Here is a 22,170-nt window from a genome sequence, read left to right on the forward strand (position 1 = left end):
TTTCACTGCTTGTACCCGCAACAAATTGACAAAAGGGTCGAATTTACTGAGCAGCTGGAGGAGGTTCCCAGGGACAGTTTCCCCAGAAGATTGCCTCAGACCAGGAACACAATATTTCTCAGTTTTGTGGCCACAGGGTGGACCCTCCAGGTCACTGCCCCAGGGTCAGTGATATGACAATTAACAGATAAATGAACAGCAGAGTCCCTTCAGCTGCTTAAAAATAATAATAATAAAAAAAATCTTCCAAGCTTTTGGCAAAGTAGAGAAATAGAATTGAGAAAATTGCTATCTATTTCAAGAGAAAGATCAAATCTCCACATAAAGATGCTCTTCATTACTTCCAGTCCTGCCTCCTTGGAGGATAATTGGCCAATCTCATCTCCAAAATAGCACAAAGAACTGCTGACGGATGTATAGGAAATATTGTTCTGCTTTTCCAAAAATATTTCAAAGAGAATCCCCTCCCTAAAGAAATGTTCTGAGAAATTATTTAAGCATGTCCCTAGTTTAAAGCACATCCTTAATGATTTTTCCAAGAATAGTCTGCTTTTCTTACTCAGCTCACATCTGCATTGCTGTTGCATCAGGGTGACATGCACCTTTAAGAAGGAGGAAAAATGTTTTTCCAGAGACATATTTCACTGATATACCATATCTTACATAAACCATAAACCCCCCCTTTTTTTTTTGATACAGACTTTTACATTCCTTTCTTCAACTCTTTCTACCACGTTCACCCTTTTCCACTTCTAATGCAGCTTTTTCTTGCTGCAGTACCTCGGGTACACTGTCCTGGAAGGGGGTGTGAGGCAGTGTGTGGGGGGTGTATTTTTGCTTACTCCACACTTACTGTTGCCAAGGCACATTAGTGTGAGGATACATGTAATTTTAGCTGCTCCTTGATATGCTTGCCGTATATTTTGTGCCCCAGGATTATAAAAGAGGAATGCTCAAATATCCATCAACAAGTACTGTAACAATTGTCATACAGGTAAAGTAAGTGTCTTGGCAGAAAACATAAACTAGTAGTAAACCGAAAGAGCTGTGCAATCACAGATTTTTCTTTTTGATTTGTTTTAAAAAAACAATCAGTTCCGCAAGTCTCTAACTCAAGCTTATGGATTGACCCTTAATGGGCCCTGGCAGAACTCCAGCGCAGTATTCAGGAGATATACCAGTTTCCACCAAGGGTGAAAACATTTCATATCCATCTGCTTGTTAGCCAGTTACTAATCTGCTATCTATATTTCCAAACAAAACGAAAAAGTAATGGTACAAAATTAAAAAAAGGAATAACAATGCAAGAATCTTACCAATGTCTGGCTACAATTACCAAATGCAGCATGCACTTAAGAGGTAAGAGTCAGTAGTATTGAAGTTCTCTGAGAAAAGATTTGAGAAAAGACTTCTCCCCCTACCTAGCTTGCAGTGAATCATGCATAGTCTTTGGAAGCCTACTTATTCAAGACAGCAGGCTAAACTAAAATATATTCTAAGGTGCTGCCCCTAAGGAATTGCTTTTGTTCAGAATTGGAGGTATACAAAAAGTGACAATCTTGTAAATTACAGACACCCCCCCCCCCCCGCAAATTGCTTTACATCTTTCAATGCATAACATTTCGTAACATGAAATTTTTAACTAAATAGCAGCTTGCTTTTAAATCTTTCAAGTTTGCAAAAAGTCTTCACATTTACAAATTTTGGGTGTGGGGGGAGGAGGGAGCAGAGGAAGAAGAGAAAAAGCTATACAGTGGTGTCTGTGGTAAATTCACACCCAACACTAAACATGAAAGGGGAAGGCAGTTAAACTACTACAAAGATGAAGTGCAGTTAAAACCTAAAAGAAGCTTTCATAGCTGCAAGAATTTTACTTGCTTTCCAGAATGGGATGAGAAATCAAGCAAAAAAAAAAAAAAGAAAAAAGAGAATAGAAAAAACAACTTCTTCTGGATTCATTTTGATATACTAACCTTGCCAATAAAAATGTTTAAACCTCAGTTACAACTCCCTGGGGAATGGCAGCTATTATCCCCTATTGAGTTGGTGCTTACCATACAGAGCCTGAACAATTCATACAGAAAAATAAACCATAACATTCCTGTTTATTATTACTTCAGCTGAGAGGTGCTGACATTAAACAGTTCTGCACTGCTGCTATAAATCAGCATGCTGTGGATGTTCTCAGCATGGGACTAGGGCTCCCTGGTAACAGCTCTCATCAAGGCAACCAGCTGTCAGAATTCTTCAAATTAAACTGTTACTACTGTAGTATTCATTAGTCAGTTACTGACTATTAAGATATTTTTATATCTGAGCCATTGACATTGGATATTGCTTTATAATATGCAAGTTATATATAAACATGATTAAGTGATTCATGTGGGGTTGACAGCTTCTATTATAGCTTGATCTCCCCTTTGTAGGGACTACAGTGTTGGAGATAACATCCTGGTCTGTACTAAAATTAATTTTCCATTTAAAAGTCTTGTATTTCTGCTGTGATTGATAGGCTGTTTCCTTAAGCACCAGCATTTGTGTTGCAGAGGTATAACACAATACAAAAGGGATGTGTAATACATTGTTTTGACCATGATATAGAGTGACAAAAATTAGTAATTTTAATTGCATTTCTGTCCATGCTAGACTTCTGGTCATGTTGTTTAGGTAAGAATCATGTAACTGTGGCTGCAAGAAAGATGAGATTCAAAAGCTTTTAATACATGCTTTAGTTGTTTAATTACTTGGTATAGCAATATAACTCATTTAAGTAGGAGCATTCTTAACATTTCAGCAATTTTTTTTTTTGGCTAAAATATTGATTAAAAATTACTGAAGTTTCCAACACACAAAAGTCTTTCGTCTAGGATATTTCTCTTACTTCCAAATAAAGATGTTCAATTTTAATTTTTTCCTGCCTTTCTCTACATTCACATGTTTGGGGACTACTTTCTATGGCCGTAATCCTGCTTGCATCTCAGACATCCTCTTTGTTTTCTGCATTCTTTGGATAAGTCTCCTTTAGCTAAAATACTGTTTTGATCCTGTTTCAAACTGTGTTCCCCATTTCACTCTATGTAGACATTTGTGAGGCATTGCAGAATTTACACCATCACTACTGTAGGGTTTTGTGGCCTTGACAAAGCTTCTTTAAGCTAGGAAAAGTAAATTTTCCTAGCATTACTCTATGCTGGCAAGCACAGCAAAGCTTTGTACAGGCCTACTCTTAAAAGTCTGTACGCATCTAACCAGAAAGCTTTCCCCATTAATTCATCTCCAGAAACTAGCAATGAGTTGTAAGTGCAGCAGTAACTAAGGCAGTATGGTATATGTATTTCCCTGTCATCACATCACAGCCTTTCTTAACCAGAAGCGTATCATAAACTCACATACCAACACTCTGATAAAAACTTTCAGAGTTTCCTATTGATACAGCTAAAGATCATAGAAAAAGTGTCCTACTATGGGTTGCACAACAGTGAAAATAACAGCAGAATCTCAGCCAGCATCTCATCTGCTGGGCGTACATAACCCTTAGTTCCACAAACTGCTTCACATGCCCCTGGAAATAAATGCACTCAGTGGTTGGTTTCAGGCATCCAGAAGAGCCACCTTCCTCCTCTCCCCATTAGCTGCAAACACACACCAAAACTTCAGAAGAAGCAAAACCTGGGACATGTTGTGGTCACATTTTCTCTAGTGGAAATCTAGAGCAGTTTTACTGAAATTAATAGAATTACTAAGATCAGAAAACAAACAATAGTCCTGAAAATTCTTGCAGTGAAAGCAACTCAGAGAAAATATCTTTTCAGAATGCCGTAAAGAGGAAGGTGCACACCATTCTTGGGTTACCTGACAGAACTCCATATACCTCTGTGGTAGTGAAAGCCCTTCAGTACATATGACAATAAAGATTTTTGTGCCTTAACCATGCTTTGATATGAGGTTAACCATAGAACTAAACAATGAGAAGAGATTCTTACGTCCTCCTCTTTTGTCCTCCACTTTGACAGTTAAACACTAGAAGTAGTTAAAAAAGAGAAGATTGGGAAAATCATCCCAGAGAAAGAAAAAGTCAAGATACTTTATACATATCAAAACCCGCACACAGAGTAAAGTTGTGGCACTTGACAGTTGTATAAAGGAGTTCCCTATTCCATACAGAGTTTAGCTTTCTGAACATCTCTGAAAATGGGTTGAGAGAAGTGGTGCTTAATCACTATTGGGGCAGAGTCATGAAGGTTTCCTCCTGCAGTTATCCTGGTGTATGCCAGTCCAGACTGGCATGCTGCCACCTGTTCTTAGCTTATTCAGGCACTTTTATAGCTAATCTACTCAGTTATCTAATTTGGATTTCCATTTGTAGTAGCTTCACATAAAACTAGGGCTGTGTAATTATATCTGAATCCATTGTCCACAGGCATTGGTAATCTTTTTTAAAAAAATATTATGCCTTTAAATTTCACACAGACCTTACAAACTTATCAATCTTCAGTTGTTTCTAAACACTGTCGAAATGCCCTTGAATTTCTTTCTAAGGCTATGGGTAGTGAAAACTTCTATTACTACACTTAAGTTTCAGCAGCACACCAAGTAGGTTATAAAAATGCTTTTTAGATCATTTACAAGAGATGGAGATCTGAAGCCTCAGACTGGAAGAAAAAATCTAATATGCAGGGTAAAAAGATGTATCTGGCTAGTTTGGACTCAGAATAGAAGTTTGCCCCACTGGGAGTAAGTGTACTGCCAGCAAGCCACACATGCATGATGAATGAGACAGTAAAAATGTGCTTATGGAAGTGTGATGACAGTTCTGTGTCCATAAGACATCCATCCCCAAGGTACACTTGTGCATCTGTTATATATTTTGGTATTGTTTCTTCTTCAGCTTCAAGTTATTTAAGAAGGTGAGAATCTATGCCCAAAAGCCCATAAAGAGAGAAAAGTTAGCAGAGGCCATAAGGCAACAAAATGAGTGGCCTGAAAGATTTATCATCAGGAAGAGCAGAGAATATTGTAAATACTCTAGAAGACTCTGCAGCAGATGAAGACAGTTCTGCCATTCACTCTCCCATTACATCAAAGGTGAATTATGTTTTCCTCCTTACTGTGCATCCCCTCCAACTCAGTGCCCAGTCTGTTCTTCTCATAGAGCAGATTTTCTGAAGCACAGCAGCCTCCTCTCCAATACTCAGTTTTCTTTCTCACCATTTCCAAGGCTGGCAAAAAGTAAACAGATAGTAAGTTTTCTGCAAGAACTGTGAAGTCTGTATTTCCTCAGCTAGAAGAGGCAGGCGCAAATGGGAGTAGAAGGGCAAGAAAAAAGGCAGCAAAAACCCACCCCTAACAACCAAACCACAAAAGAAAGTGTTTGAAAACCCTACATGTTATTATGCAGCATGCTGTTTATACAAACTCCTAAATTTTACTGACAAAGCTTGAGCCTAAGGGTTACAACATTCAATGCTCTCCTACTCTTACCTCAGCATGACCTGTTGTTTGCATACAAATAAGCCAGTCTCTAGCCCAGTGCCTGGGTTAGCTATTGTCTGTTTTCTGCTTTGAAGATAGCAAACACACAAAGTACAACATCCAGGACCATGCTGTAAAGTTTATCTGAAGCAACTGGAAAGAAACCCTGGTCTCCAGAGCTTAAACAAAGTGCTACAAGAAATGAAAATTTAGATCAAATGATACAGATGAAAGGAGTTCAGAAAGACAGAGAACACGACAACATAAATGTCCCAGCTAAATGACACTCTGGATACATGGAATGTTTTGCAACATAAAGAAAGGGAAGTTCAGCATACATTGTTAACCAAGAGACATGCTTTGAAGCTGTGTAGTACGCTATAAACAATGCTAAAGAGCCATATCCTGCCATGAAGCCAATTTGCATGTAGGGCAGTTCAGAAGCACATATTTACAGGAATTCAAAAGCTAGACATATCGCTACCTCAAACCAGGTGCTAGCTCAAGGTAAAATTGAACTCGTGTACATGATGGGGAGTTGCACAAGGAAAAAGATTTGATGCAGCCACATGTGACCCAGATATGACAGCTTTCTCCCACCTTAATTGTTCTTCCTTGCCTCAGCAGTAAGTGTAGCAAAGTTTCTGTGGGTCCATTGGATCATGCTTATGCTGAAAAAGTCTCACCAGCTTGATCAGGACTAAGCTAAATGGTCAGTCCTATATGAGATAATTGTACTGTGCTAAATACTCTTATCCATTAAGTCAGTGCATAAACGAGTCAGCTGTTGTTCAGACTTCTTCATGCTAAATAAAAGCAGCAGTGGCAAAATTACCTTCGTCTTTACAGCCTAGAAGGACAAACTATTTAGGACCAATATTCAAACATTTAACTTTACAGGAGATGAAAAATAATAATAATAAAAAAAAGTGGATGCATTTTGGCAGCTTTTGTGCTAGATGTGAACTCCAAGGTGTTTGTAAATAGCCAATACTGCTTTAGGACAGCTTACATACTGTAGCTGTCAAAAGAGAAACCCAGAATTTTTCCACATATTTATTTGCAGATATGGGAGATTAAAATCAAATATAGGTTAAGAACATCCATCATTCTCAACATGGCTGCTTCAATGTCTTAATGCATGCTTTGCTGCAGGTTAATAGGAAAAGAAATTGACAACTCTTTTATGCCGCATTCACTCTCCCCTTCTTACATTTGGCAGGACTTCTCTTCACCTGGAAAGCAAGCCATAATACTCTATTGTTGTGCAGAAGCTGAAGATATAAACATCAGCCTTTACCTTCATCAGTTAAGAGAAGGCAGCAGAAAACACTCAGTACTGCTAACTGGGAGATGTAGAGCAAAGAATGATTCAACCAGCAAAATGATTGGTCTGATCTGATGTTTACAGGAGCAACGAGAAGAACTCTCTTCTTAATGTTAAAAAAGATCCTGTTGGCATGTGCTTTCTAATGATTTGTTTACTGACCTAAAATAGTCTTCAAAACTGGACATACTGTGGCCCATTGCAGAAATCAGGTATTTTCAGTGAAACTATATACTCGGTCAAAACAAGTGTGAAACAATTGCATGTATTTAAACTAACTTCAACTTTATTCCTGACTTAAGTGTCTGATATTGACCAGTGTGACAGAAAGACATGCTTTTAGGGCAGTAGGATTTTATGTGCAGGTGTTACATATTCATTTCACAGCAAGTAAAATTTACAAAAGCTATCTGTGTCAAAAATACTAGGAGATAGTACAGTAACTGAATTCAGTGCATATTCAGAACTTACATCTAAAATGCTTCATGTACAGATATTAACTCTGCAAAAATGTGGCCTAACTATTATACCAAGGCCCACAAGAAGACCATCACTCCATTTCTATAAGCTATGAAACATGCAGATGGTAATAGCCTTCAGGAAACTAAACAACAGTTTTGCAACAATGACGTGTTAGAGCAGGTCATGTTGAGAAAAAACATGCTTTAGATAAGTTAGCACCAGTTCCTCTGGTCACTGCTGGACCCTGGCAGCCAGATGTCTGAAGTTACAGACCCTCAGAGCGTTACCTGGCTTGGGAAGAAAGAATGGGATTACTACAAAAAGTGAGCAACTGGTCTTTATGAAACAAAAAAAATGTTTTTATCTCTACAAAAAAAGCCCAAGAAACAAAATCCAAAACACGCTTTGTCTGATATGTAAAATAGAGAGGAATGAAAATTCTTGACTTCTTTTAAGCCTATAAGAGGTATAATGGAGATACAAGGGCAATGTGGGATGACTGTGGTTGATTGCCTGGATGGAATGGTACATTTTGAAGCCTGGTCCATTTTTTTTTCTTCCAACCACAATCTTGCAACTAGGATCTTCTGGAGAAGGCAGCCAGTAGGAACTGGACTAACTTGTAACCACATTGCTAAGCCAGATACAGAACATGACCTCAATGCCTGAACACAACATTCTGCATGTGTTTTCCCTGCAAAAGTCAGAAAAACAAGAAATGAGATTCTTCCCAAAGAAGTGAGGAAATAGTCTCAGTCTTGGATATTAGCAAGATCAAACAAAATGTATTTATGATGTAGCTTGGGTTTCAGTTTTTAAGGGGTTTTAGCATAGCATACATCTACTTCATTTCATGTATTCATCCAAGAAAACATCAAAATATTTTACCTAACCTAGACAAGACAGGGTTTTGCAGTTTTACTATGTCAGCAAATTCTCTCTCTTAGGAACTAGAAAAGTTTTTCTCCTCACTCTTAGACTGAACTAGGAGGTAAGGTTTTCGCCTACTTTCCTTACAATTCCTCCTAGAGCCGCTCAGCAAGTTAGCATAACAGTCATGTTAGCAACAAAAAATTATACATACAGAGCACTTTCTTATCAACAGACGCCCATTCTAAAGTCATGTTAAGAAAAGTGATCATCAAGGAAAACTCTCTTTTGCTATCTTTTTAACCTGTGTGTAAGGGGAGATTTGGTGGATCCAAGTGATACATTCACCATTATGTTGAATCAAAAGTGACTCTGTGATGGAACAGTTTACTGGGAAAAAATAGCTTGTGCTGGATAAGTTATTGACTGAGATTTCTCAAAACATCTCACACAATGAAGTTGCTGCTGTATCTGCAGCTCACTCCTGGTGCCTCATTTTTTTTATGGTATACTCAGTAAAACAGCATGGATTTTCTAAATTTAAGCTTTCTCATAGTGGTCAATGTTCTGGGTGAATCAGATTTCTGAAGATCAAAACCATTTTTTTTTAATATGAAAAAAGTTAAGTGCTTGACAAGAAAGTGCAAAGCAAAATCAATATTTTGTTTCAAAGAATTGGGTTGTTCATCCTCTCTCTGCTAAGATTTCCTTAACTTTAGGTACTCCTCTTTCCAACACTGTTAAGTAAAATACAGAAAGCAAGGCTGCAGCATATTTTTTAACATGAGACTATTTATTGCTTAGAAAACTTCTACTTTTATTTGAAAAATCATTTAGAAACAAGTTGATGACAATGGTTGGTTTAGTTAATAACTATGTGGAAAAGATAACACATTCAGTGTTACTTCATTAGAGCTATTTAAACAGCAGTGGCAACATGCTGATCTCAGTCAAATCAAACCATGTTCCCTAGAGAATGTCCCAAAGTTAGGATTTCGTCTAGACTTCTAACACTTCACAAGGTTAAGGACCTGTTCTTTACTGTTCGTCACTTGGGATGTGTGACTACTCATTTTCAAAGAAACAGTTGTCTGCTTAAGGACATCTATATATGCTTGTTGTCTGTTTGCTTGTTTAAATGTGGGCATTCTCGGATGACTGCTTAGGACTATCTACTGAGCTCACAGTAAGTGAAATTTAGTTGAAGCTGAACGATTCCCAATTGAATCAGTTTAACCCAAAGCCATTTGTTCAGTTCTGGCTGACACAGGGTAACAGTCTTTCTTCTTCATGTAATGTTTGAGCAAAGGGGGTGGGGACGAGAGGAAGAGAAGAAGAAAGTCACAACCTTGTGAGCATTCTCAAAGTGTGAATGTACAATACTATTTTCATCAAACAGCTTATATTTAAAATATAAGGCAGTAACCACAGGGAAAGAAAAAAACCCCTGTGTAATCTCTGTGCTGTTTCCATGAAGATTGACTGTGACTTAGAATAGCTGGAGGTTATTAACACTGTAAATCTTTCTGAAAGAGATTTCAGTTGCATTCAGAAAAAACAGCATATTGTGGATCTGACATAAATTACAGACTTTCAGGCTATGTTAGAATAATTAAATCATTTATTATACCCAAAGTTATACGACTGACCTTACAAGCCACCCCTGTCCCCCAAGAAAATCTCTAACCAGTTGATCAAGTCCAGCTAGTCCTCCAGTCTGGCAAACTGATTTTTCTCCTGGAATATTTTTAAGTTAGTGGAACATTTTTAATTAATGCATGAGAAGAATCATTTCTGTGTGGAGAATTTTATGGATGAATCAAAATTCATCTACACTATTTGTAATAATTGGAAAAACATTGTGACTCTTCACTATAAAAGCACTTCTTATTTTTGCTAAGGCCCTTAACCTGACCATACCTAAGTATGAATTAACTTTGCACCTGTGCATCCCTTGTCTATATTGTTACTCGTGTATGAGATATAAGCTCCTCAAAGGAGTCATGGTTAGAGGCGTGAATTAGACCCAAATGTTTTTAATGAATGCCACACTTTGTCATGTTGAATATTCCAATAATGTACAAGTGAAGGAAGGCTAGAAAGGCTAGAAGCTCTGCATATAAATTATTTCCTTTGCATTAAATTCACAATAAGTACTGTTACCTTAACGCAAAAATAACTAGATGGTGTGCTGGAGCCTGTGAGATTAGAAGTGTGTAAAAATTCTTTCAGACATGAGATCCTAAGACTCTCCCAATCACATTTTACACTTCCTCTGTATGATGTTTGGGTTATAAACCTATAATATTTTTGCAGTTCCCCCTGGGAGAAAAAAAAAAAAGAGACATTCGAAGACATTATGATGTGCATAAGAGATATGGATAGAAAAATAAAGGTAAATTTACTGCAGGTTCCTCCCCTCCCCCACTCCCAACTGCTTCAGACTAAACTAGACTAACTCAAATATGTAGTACCTAACTATATTTTTTAAACCCCCCCGCTCATTTCCAAACACTTTATTGTACCATAAAAGTTATGTAATTTATATTAAAAAATGATTTGAGGTTTATAACTCAAAATCTTACAAAATATGTAAAATATCATTGTAGTGGTACTCAAACATCAGTTGGACTAATAAAATCAATATGCTTACACATTCCATTTTATTTACTAGTAAATAATAAATGAAACATCTATCCAGGGATGCCCTTATGGCAGTTTCTAAAGGAGAAGAAACTTTAATTGTAAAGCTGAGTTAGTAGAAACTTGAAATGTAGTTTACTGATTGACTGAAATGGTGCACAAATTGCCACAAGTATTCCATAGTAATAAATTAAAACACACTTAAAAAATATTGGTTAAAATCATACTGAAGTTTGATATTTTACTGCACTCTTCAGAACTTACAGAAATACCTGATTTTTGATACACCCAGTATGCTTATTTCCTATTTTAAAGTTTTCACAAAGGAGAAGACAAACTTGGAATGAAATCAGTACAGGGAAATGCATGTAAGGAGAGCTTATGCTGGGTTAACCTGTATGCACAAAAATGTTGACACAAAGAGAGGTTGGTAAAATTCAAAGTAGAAACAGCAAATAGTAAAATACTGCCTCTTAATCCCATGTAAGTCTTCTCCACACCACTGGGGAGGTAAAAAGAATACAACAAGGTTACAGATAAGAGAGAATTTTACACACTTCCACACACTATAATTATGGTATTTTGAAAGGTGTGACCTGACTTTACAAGCTGAGTACTGAGGAGTCATCAGCTGTGTAAACACTATCCTTAACCTTTTGCTTGGACTCCCACAACTGTTGTTTCTTGTCTTTTAATTACCTGTTTATTTCTGTTCATTGATTTTCTAAATACAAAACAGATATAAGGGCTAAACCACAGGTCCTGTATTAAATACTTAATACTAATATTTTGGGCCTCTGCAAAACTTCTTACTTCTCTTAACTGCCTGTGAATTTATTTTATTTTCCACCATGCTACAGTTAACTGTGAAACCTATCACACAGCAAAAATCTGGAAACTGTACATGAAAAACGATGAGGGACTTGATGTGTAACAGAGGTAATCACTGTGAATTATCGGAGTCGATAACACTTCAAAAATCAATAAGAGAAAAAATGTTACTCTTTTTAAGTGTCATATTACAACAATGTTTTGCTGAAAACTGTTGTCTGCATCCAATTTAGGAAGGCATCTGCTCATGTTTGCTTAAAACAAAAGGGTGGTTGACTTAATGAATTATTTACAGGCGTGCAATATGGCAACAGTATCATTATGAACTCTCTTCTAAGATCTCCTCTGGCTACTCCTGGCAGGGTGTCAATTTGCTTGTTTTTATGGTAGGTGCATAAAATTATGGAGCTATTCTCTGAAATGAGATTCTGCTATTCTACTCGCTAAATGTTAGCAAAGTCAATGAACAAACCACATCATCACTATATCTCTGGGAAAAGGCTTATTTCTTAATAAGAGAACAGTGTTCACAAACACAGTTTTAAACCAAAATTTTTGAAGTAGATGTGCAGCGATTTACCACAAATAGGTAGTTTCCTAAAACTACCAAATTTTAGGGAGCAATCTTTATGGTAACAAGAATTTGTCATTAGCTTTTAAGAGGAACCTTTTAAACACAAGGATATTTTTTCATGAGCTTCCCTTATTCTGCAGCAGCATATTAAGGGCCTAACTGGCAATCACACCAGCATTACTGAATTACAGAGGCCAGAGGAAAACTATTTGCCAGCAAGGATCTGGAAGTACAAGGACTTTTTCTGAGCAGCAATGGATACAACTTTCAAACTGGTTGCGCTACGGAAGCATCAAGACCTCAGGTCTACAAAGTTTAGAAACGCCACCCCACCACTTTGTTCCAACAAATAAGGTAAGGAAAAAAGGGATTGATGAAAATATCCCACACTTACATGAACCCACTAAGCAGTTACTAATAGAATAGAAAAGAAAAATTAAGTGGGGATTCCCCAAAGCTCTGCTCCCAATCTCATAATATTTCAGTCACTAATGACCTAGATAATAACTTAGGGTATAATTAGTACATCTGAAGATGACACCAGGCTAAAAGCTGTTACAAGTGCTGGAAGGCAACTCTGGAATGCAAAATGATCTTGACAAACTGGACAAATAGCTGGGGGGCGGGCAAGGGGGGAAAGAAAGAAAGAAAAAAAAAAAGAAGGATTACAGAACTTTATTCTCATCCGTTGGTAGGAACAATCAGTCACTCAAATGTGGGACAGGGAACAACTGCTCAGTGGCAGTACTACACAAAAGGATCTGCAGGTTATGCTTAATCATAAGTAGAACATGAATCCACAGCGTTATGTCACTGCAAGGAAGACACTTAAATTATCAGGATGCGCAAATTATAGCAGGACTACAGACAAGTGAAGTAACACCTCTGCTCAGTGCTGCTACTGCCTTAGCTCTGTTTGCCTCACTCCATGAAAGACATTTTTCTAACCTGTCTCCAACTGGTCTGTAAGAGAAGACTAAAAAACATGGCTCACAAAGACTGAAATAACTGTATTACTTTATCCTGAGGAAAAACAGACAAAGAAGAAGAGCCCAAACCTTCAAACCTTTGCATGCCGAAGTAGTTTTCATGCACATGAATAAATATAAATCAATATTCCATCTATCTAGTTAATTTCAACAATTTCTGTGGTAATTCTTGACTTAGTAGTTATCAGATTAGAAATAAACATGTATTATAACAGATGTATAATTGAGCTGCTTAGGCATTCATCCGAGGAGACAAGAAGTTAGAAACTGCCAAAACCTAGTGTTTATATTATAGTTAGTACATTGTACATAGAAATTAAACACTGACTATCAAAATGTTACTTTGCTCCTTTGATGGCAAAGCTGTTTGCACAGAACTTCTAATACAGTATGATCCAGGAGACACTGCATCATCTCTCCTTAACAGCTGCTTTGCAGCAAAATACCTCACAGGTTAAAAAAAAAAAAAAAAAAAATAGGAAGGAGAAAAAAAATATGTGGAGAAGCCTCATCTCTTTCATAAGCCTAAAGAGCATGGAAGCCATATTGCTTTCAAGTGCACCTGTTTGTAATTGGTTTAATAAACACTGTGGTTTTACAAATTACCTTTGTGTGTTCAGCTAGGGTGATAAATTGAAGTTCCATATTAACACAGACCTCATTCCTCTCATTTGTGGTCAATGTCACTTGTTTTCTGACCCAAGCAGTATGCTTGTTTCTCTTTGCTTTAAGTCTTCTGGGAATTATAGTATTTCCAAAACAGGTCTAAAGTCACATGGAAAAGAATTCAGGGACACTATCAACTTGTTGTATAATTGGTTAATCTGGGCAGGTTCTGGGTGACATTGTGTTCTCTGTGCCGAGGTCTTTTGTCTGCAGGGAGACAAGGACAGGAAAGCTAGTACTTGTGTGTGTCTGGCATCCAGAATGAACCACTTCCTCTGCATTTATTACACCCCAGTTATGTACTGTGAGAGAAACTGCAAGTGTGCTTTTCCTTTGGGGGACAAAAACCTGTCAACTTGACAAGTCTATGGTCAGTTTGAATAACATATGAGTAAATGGGTATTTTTCAGAGCTATAAGAGGGCTTTAACTCTTTCAAGAGAGGCAAAGCTGAGGAACTGCAGTGGAATATCCCAAAACACAGGAAGAGGTAACTGGATAGTTTTTATTATAGACTCGAAGGAATGATCTTTAATGTTCATGTGCAGTGCTAACTCTAGAAAACTCCTTATTCTGTTATTTTGAAAAAATAATTTCCTCTGAAATCCTCTTAGAGGAATCTTCCCTTATCTGATTCGAAAGGGAGACATTCAACCCCTAATATTTACAACTCAAAAATTAACAAATACAGGTTTTAACTGTGCTATATAGTATGTTTACCACTGCAGTATTTCCATTATGTTCAAAAAAACTATTTGAACATAAACAGGCCAGAGGCTTTATAGCTTCACAGAGAAGGGATGAGGCTAATGCTGTTATTTAGTTCTATTTCAGCACAAAGCAGGAAGCAGTGCAGAACACTTATAAGCATAGTTTGCAATTTTAGCTAATCTCCCTGGCTCATAAAGACATGTTGCCATTTAGCATGGCTGATAGTGTCAGTTTGTGACAACGGTGGGTAGACATAGGTTGGACTCAATTTATTAAGTGGGAGTCTAGCTCATGCAGCCTTCAGCAGTTCCAGACTTTCTGCTTAGCTACAGACAGTGTAATCAGTCTTCCCCTTACAACAGCACTAAACTTGGTGTTGGAAAAATACATTGTATTTATGAAGAGAGAGGAAGAAGGAATAAAGAGAACTGTTTAAGAATAACAAATTAAATTAAATTTGTAGGTAGAGTGCAGTCCTGCACTTCCTGTGCTGTTTTAGTCTTAAAGACATTCCTTGATCTATCTTCAGTGAGGAATTGTACTCTTCTAACAGTGTGCTTGTCTGCACTGCCGGGGTCCCAGGATGACCATCAAGCATAGGCAATATGAACATCTGGGTTTATCTGACAGGGGTAAGCACAGAGGTATGTGACAGGGCATTAACTACTTAGTAGGTTTATACCATTGCCTTCCCAGGGTTCAGCAAGGCTTTGCAGTCCCAGAGATGCCACTGCCTTCCTATAATGACTGCTGTACTCCCTTTGTGCTCTTGGCAGCTATACTTCAGGAGTGTTTCTAGCCAATGCTTCTGCTGCCATTATCTATCTGGTCACATATATGGCAGAATATCAGAGAACAAGCCTTGAACTCTTTCAGACTGTTTGGTCAAGGTTATGCTGTTTGTTGATGAATATGCTTTCATGACTTGGTCTTCATCCAAGCTTTCATATGAGGCTGGATATAATGCATCCTGCGGCTCTGAACCATCTCCTGTATGCTTTCACTTCACAGCACAATGTCTGTCTATAAGCTGTTTTTTCTCTCCCTTCCCCTCCGCCCCCCCCAGCCCCAGTTTTGAATTTTCCACTGGAAGAAAAAGACATTTGATGTTTTGAAGAAGCTGAATGGCCTGAATGTTATGGCAGAAGGAAACACTAAAATATCAAAGCCAGTGTTTTCTTAAGTAAACTTAAATCTTGCAAGCTGCTGTCTCAGGTACTTAATTCTGTGACATGTGAGCTGTGGCACCAGTGTAGCAGCTCCAGAGGACACAGAAGTTTTGGGAGATGAGGTGGAGGCAGTGCCTCTACATGAGCCTGGCTCAGCAAGCGTGATACATGCTGGTCCCCTGTTGCTGGTGGGAGCTGCCTGCACCTTGCAGACCCCTCCATCACTACTGCCACTGCACTCAGCCCTGGTGCAAGCAGCTGTCTTGAGTCAGGAGATTTCACTTAACCTACTGTCAAATGAACTTCTGGGCACCAATTTAGGTGTTGAGGTAAAACCAGACATAAGCATTTACACACATCCACTGAGGTGAACACCTGTCTTCCCCTATCCCACTCTCAGGTCCCCTTGTTTTCACAGGTTGCAGGGTCCTCCATGGCCACAGTTCCTCAGGGGTGTTCCTAGCCTGGTACAGGTTCTGAATGGCTGCAGTACCTTGGGGGTGTCCCTGTCCTGGCATGTATGTCCCATGGCCACAGTCTCTCAGGGGCACCTGTACCCCTTTGGCACATTATGACCTCCCCAGAATGCGTCTTCAGCCCCAGCAGCTGGGGCCTTTCTTAAACACATCTTATCAGGGTCTGCCTGTGCTTCTCCAACTGACATAGTCATGGCTCAGGATGGATTTTGTTTCCAGTGTTGTTTCCGTCAGTGTCAGTGGTGGCTGCATCCAGCTGCCATGGGCCCACGTGGGTCCATGGCCTCCTCCCACACCATGCACTGCTGCAGCCCCCACCACTTAAAGCTTGTTGCTCCTATTGGTACAAGCCTTGAGGGAGCCCATCCTGCCTCATACCAGGAGAAAAAAGAACAAACATGGCTGATTTAATCCCTCAGCAGCTCTGTTCTCTGTTTTCCACCTTTCTTGTGTTTCCTGGGTGACCCTGTAATGGCGGCTGAGGGCCTCCCCAGCACTGTGTGCAATACAACTTCCCAGGCAAATGAATAAATAGAACTGTGCTTCCTTATCCCACACAGGTATTTTGAAGATGAGTGCACTCCTGGGGATCTCTGACATAAGCACAGCTCAGTATGGGGAGGATGGCTGGGTGCTGCTGCCCATCCCCACGGGAGGAGGCAGGGATCCCCAGCATGAGAGTCCCTTGCACGAATCCTAAAACTGATGTAAACCCAGGGGGTGGACTGCTGGTTTGCACACTGAAAGCAGCCCCAACAAATGCTGTCAAATTTATATCTGCCATTAATCATGCCATTAGTTGTTTCTCAGAAGTCTTCAGGAAAGTGCACTGGAGGGGCTGTCATAGCCCCGAGCTGTCTTTTGTCAGGGCATCTGTCTTTACATCTTTATTTTGACATGATGTGGATAAAATTGCTAACAGCAGCTAATGGTTTGACTGTTGTTTTTATATTTATTAAGCTTGCAAGCTCAGAAGCTGCAAATACAATTGGGTCCCAAAGAGGTGGAAATAGATGAGGACACATTATTGTCAACAAAAAAATGCAAAGGGAAATAACTATTATCGTGGATGTGAAGAAAGTAAGTTATTAAATAAAGCACAAGAAAATTGCAAAGCAAAGTTTTGTGTGCTTTACATATACTTCTGTACAGAACTATATGATAATTTAAAAAATAGTTAAATTATGCATCTCTAGATACTAATGCCCCTCAGTTGACCTAATAATTGCTTGTAGATGTCATTTAAAGGGGCAGGTACTGTGAAGTCAATTGAAAAGGAAGACAAGTTCAGAGTATTTGTGTGACACAGAGATGAAGCTGGAGAAAACATGAAGCTGGTCATGGCACATGACTGAGAATGAAGGATTGTAATGGAGGAGTGCAATAAAAGAGAGGTGGTGGGAAATAAGGGAGAACAAGTATCAGAGAGGAAATTGTAGAAATTAAAGAGTGCAGGTAGAAGAAGTTATAACAATTAGTATGGAAGAACATCTGGCACCACTTAGGAAATTTCTGTGAAGAAAGCGTTACATACCAAATAAATTGTAAGCTAAATGTCATAAAAATTTTTAAAAGTCATCTACCTCTTGAATTAATCACAAGTCACTTATAATAAGTGTTTGATCTCAGTTTCTAAATGTGTAAGAATGAATTCATTAAAATTGATCTCAGAAGTAGTATGATATTATTTCTATTCTTTAGTTGGATATTTGTGAGAAAATACCTTCTGAAACACATGCATAAAAAAATCATTTTCACAAACCTTTCCAGACTGAAATTAGCTTTCTACAAATATTTTACCAGAAATATCTACTATACAAGTATATGCACAGTCTGCTTACAAAGGAGGTCAGGTCTGTGTCATGCCTTTTTGAAATGCAGATACAAGAATATCCAAATAATAAATCAGTTCTTGTAGTTTTGAAAATCTGAAATAGTCACAGAAATAATAAATCACTTCAGTGTAAAAGGCCCATAGTTGTTACCAGGATGCCTTCTCTGCCATTGTTTCAATGTGAACTATTATTTCCTATATTTTCTATGAATACAGGCCATGATAAAAGCAAAAAGGAAATGAAAGATGAGGCTGATAGATGAGGCCACGGATCCTCAAAGGTTGTTTTTTAAGAAAGAAGGAAGGTCAATTTTATGGACAAAATTGTATGATGCCAGAAATGTTTTGGCACAATTATTTTATAATCACTACTGCATTTCTAAAATTTGTTGTAATCCCTTTTGTTATCTTAGGTCATTATATGATATAACATATAATCTATGAAATAAACTATGAAACAAATACCAATTCAATACAAATTGTCCTATTCTGGTGTTTGGAAAGAAATAAAGAAGAGGGAGAAAGGGTCCAAGAAAGGGATTGCTGGTATGACGGAAGCTTCCATATTGTTATTCCCAGTGATCACTGGATGTAAATGCATCTGCAACTTAAAATGAAGTGCCCGAGCTTTTTAATAATAAGAACTGTCCAGACATCAGTCCAGCAGATATGACATAGGTTGTTATGATTTTACTATTTTCCTAATTAACATTATAACAATAATAATTTTGTCAGATTCCAAGATCTTGTTTCACATAATTATTCTCCAAACATGCCTTTTAATAAGGCTAGTCACAGAAACAGATAGTATTCACATAGTACATCAGATTTAGCTTCCTGTACTAGAGTAAATATGCCACACGAATAGTAACTATTAGTACACAACAATTACAAAAGTCTATTGCAGAACAATGTATGTCATGCATTCTGCTGCTACAGTGATGAAGGCCATATCAAGAGAGAGAAATAATTGTTCATACATTCTCAGAAGTTGACAAATTAAAAAAAAATCCTTAAAATTGTAAAATTAAATTTAGTCTTTGACAATATTCAAAACACAGAAGCTCCTGCCACTAAGCAAATATACTGTACATACTAAACCAGTATCAAGGAATGGAGCTACACTGCCTAGAGTCCTGCTGAGAATGTGTTATATTAATCAGCTCTGTAGCCAAAATGCCATGCAGTGCTGTTCCAATTTAGTCTTGGGATAAATAGAAACATGGTCTTGTAAATGGCACCGGTTAAAGAAGTGTTCTTGCCATGTAGAATACATTGCTTTTCAGGGAAATAGAGTGGTAGGATGTGACATAGGCTTTAGCCCCTCTCAGGAACACCTAAGTTAACAATGAGAAAAATTCTTTGCAATGATATAGTGCAAACATTATTCCCCATGGTTTGCAGCCAGGCTGCTCATGTAAAATACATTTGGAATATAGAAAAGAGTATAATGCTTCTTCCTAAGAATGCTGAAGTGTTAATATTAATAGAATATTTCATTTAAATGTCAAAAATAATTAATATCAGGTTGAAATTGTCTATTGAGGTAAAAAAAACACACGTGAAAGCAGTTGACTTAGATACCAGTTTTCTGTCCTGTAACCAAATGTTGACACTCTCAAAGGAATCATTGTAGCAAATGGTGTAAGGAAAATCAATATGTCCAAATCAGAGACAAGGCTGGTACCCAGAGACTGATGAAATATCTTTATATCAATAGCTTCTCACGATAGCTTCCAATAAATACAGGATTATTCTGATGAATTCATCAGGTAATATCAAGGCTTTATCTAGGTTTCAATGGTCAAGAACAGGATAGATAACAGTATTTCATCATAAAAATTATAGTTTCTACTCTGTTCAGAAAAGGTTTTCACCAGCCCACAGGTATTACTAGAACTAAATAGAAGAGCATAACCTTGAAGTTGGGGCTGTGGAGGAAGGGAGAGACTGATGAAAAGAATGTCTGTCTTACCAGAAAGTAAGAATAAGGTCTTGCTCTCATGATGTAAAGATATGAATTTTTGACATCCTGCTCCATCCCTCTTGTGGGTGCTGGTCTCTTCTGTCAGGTGGCTGGTGATAGGATGAGAGGAAATGTCCTCAAGTTGTGGCAAGGGAGATTTAGACTGGATATTAGGAAAAATTTCTTTACTGAGAGGGTTGTCAGACATTGGAATGGGCTGCCCAGGGAAGTGGTTGAGTCACCACCCCCAGAGGTATTCAAAAAGTCTGTAGACAAGGTAAGCCAGAACATGGTTTAGTGGCCATGGATGGTGGTTGGACTCGATGATCTTGAAGGTCTTTTCCAACCTAAATGATTCTATGATTCTTGATAATATGGAACGGCAAAACACCTTTCCATTTCTTCCAGGAAGAAAAAAGAGTGTTCTTTCTACATTTCAGGTCAACAGTTCATAAAAATTCACAGTAGACCAGGCATTGTGACACAGAAACTAGTCATGCCAGTCTTTGGTCAGGTTTCGTTAGAACAGGCTCCATTGCACCTCTGCATTTTGGAGGATCAAAAGACAGGAATAGCCAAGTTTTGAGGATTCTTCTTAGTGGAAGGATTCCACTGCACTCTGTTTTATATGGTACTGCTCATACAACTTACAGCTCAGATCAGTTACTTCATTGACAATTTTTTAATGTTTTGAAGATCAGAAAAGTAAATTGGGATAACTTGGTCTGAGTCTGCTGGTGAAAGCTACTAGGAACTTTTTGATCCACAAGCTGGCGAAGGATTTATATCCTAACAATTTTGTGGTGAATTAGCAGTAACATATAAATGTACCAAAAAAAAAAAAAAAAAAAAAGGGAAATAAAAAAAAAATAATCCTTAGAAAGGTTTCACTATGCTAGAACTTTGACAGCTTTACTCCTTCAAGATTTCCAGCTTTGCAGACTCAAGAGATTCAAATACTTGAAGAAAAATATAGTTACATTTATTTTAACTTTAACTAATCTCACCCGCCACCATGTGAGCTGTGGTTCTATCTCAAAAGAATTAAAGTAGATGTTATCATCTTTTTGTTTATTTTCTAAACTGCAGAACTATGAATCTTCCTTTTAGCAGAGTGGTTATGTTTTCAAGTTTTCCGATATTTCGCACCCTGCCCCCCCAAAAGACCCACAAACTTGCTGTAAGAAGGAAGAGCAAAACAACAGCTTGTTTTTGTGTTTCTCCTTCCTACAACTTCTCTGAAGATATTTAAAAGCTGTCTGGGCATGGTCCTGGGCAACCTGCTCTAGCTGACTCTGCTTGAGCAGGAAGCTTGGATGCAATGACCTTGAGAGGTCCCTTCCAACTTCAACTATTGTGTGATTCTGTAACTTCAGAGAGTGGGTCACTCAAAGCAATACCTATGTGACAAAGACCATGCAGCTACTGCATACAAAAGAGCCCATGTGGACAAGACATGCCAGTAAAATGCTGTCACTTCCATCAGGACAGATGGATCAGCAAGTTGTGACCAGCTGTGTGATAATACAGCAAACTAACCATGGATGGAACAGGACTACTGTAGACAAGTTGTGTAATGTCTATCAGTCAGAGGGAGGGGGGTTGTTAGTTTTTTTAAAAGATGTTTTGTGTATTTTATGTCTTCTATTCTGTGCTATGAAGGCTGGTACATTATACATACAGATATTAAAGATGATAGGAGAAAAACATAACCTGTAAGAGAGGGGTGGGGGTGGGGGCAAGATTTTTCAGTAATGACGAGTTCCACAGTGTTGTAGCTTTTATCTCCCTCTTCAACTTCCTAATTTCTCCTAAAAAGGTTACATACACTAGCTTTCTTTTTATGATTTTGTTTACCCATTTGTTTATGTGGAATTTGACAAAGCACTGTGATGCTCATGACTATTAATCAATCAATAAAAATTGGCCTCAGTAGATCAGTATTTAAAAAAAAAGAATTAAGTCCTTTTTCAGTTCACAGTATCCTAATGCATATCATACTTTGATACAGCAGTGTGTAATCACAAAGAAAAACCTTGATTGTTTTGTATTTCTGATTTCACTGCAGTTTCTCATGTCATTGGTATGCCCCACTTACGGCAGGAATTTGAGATGGAAGATATATGTTTGTCCCCTCTTACTCTAGCAAGCAAAACTGAAAAATGCTACAGTATTAATAAA

Source organism: Aquila chrysaetos, chromosome Z, assembly GCF_900496995.4.
Source record: "Aquila chrysaetos chrysaetos chromosome Z, bAquChr1.4, whole genome shotgun sequence".
NCBI lineage: Eukaryota > Metazoa > Chordata > Aves > Accipitriformes > Accipitridae > Aquila > Aquila chrysaetos.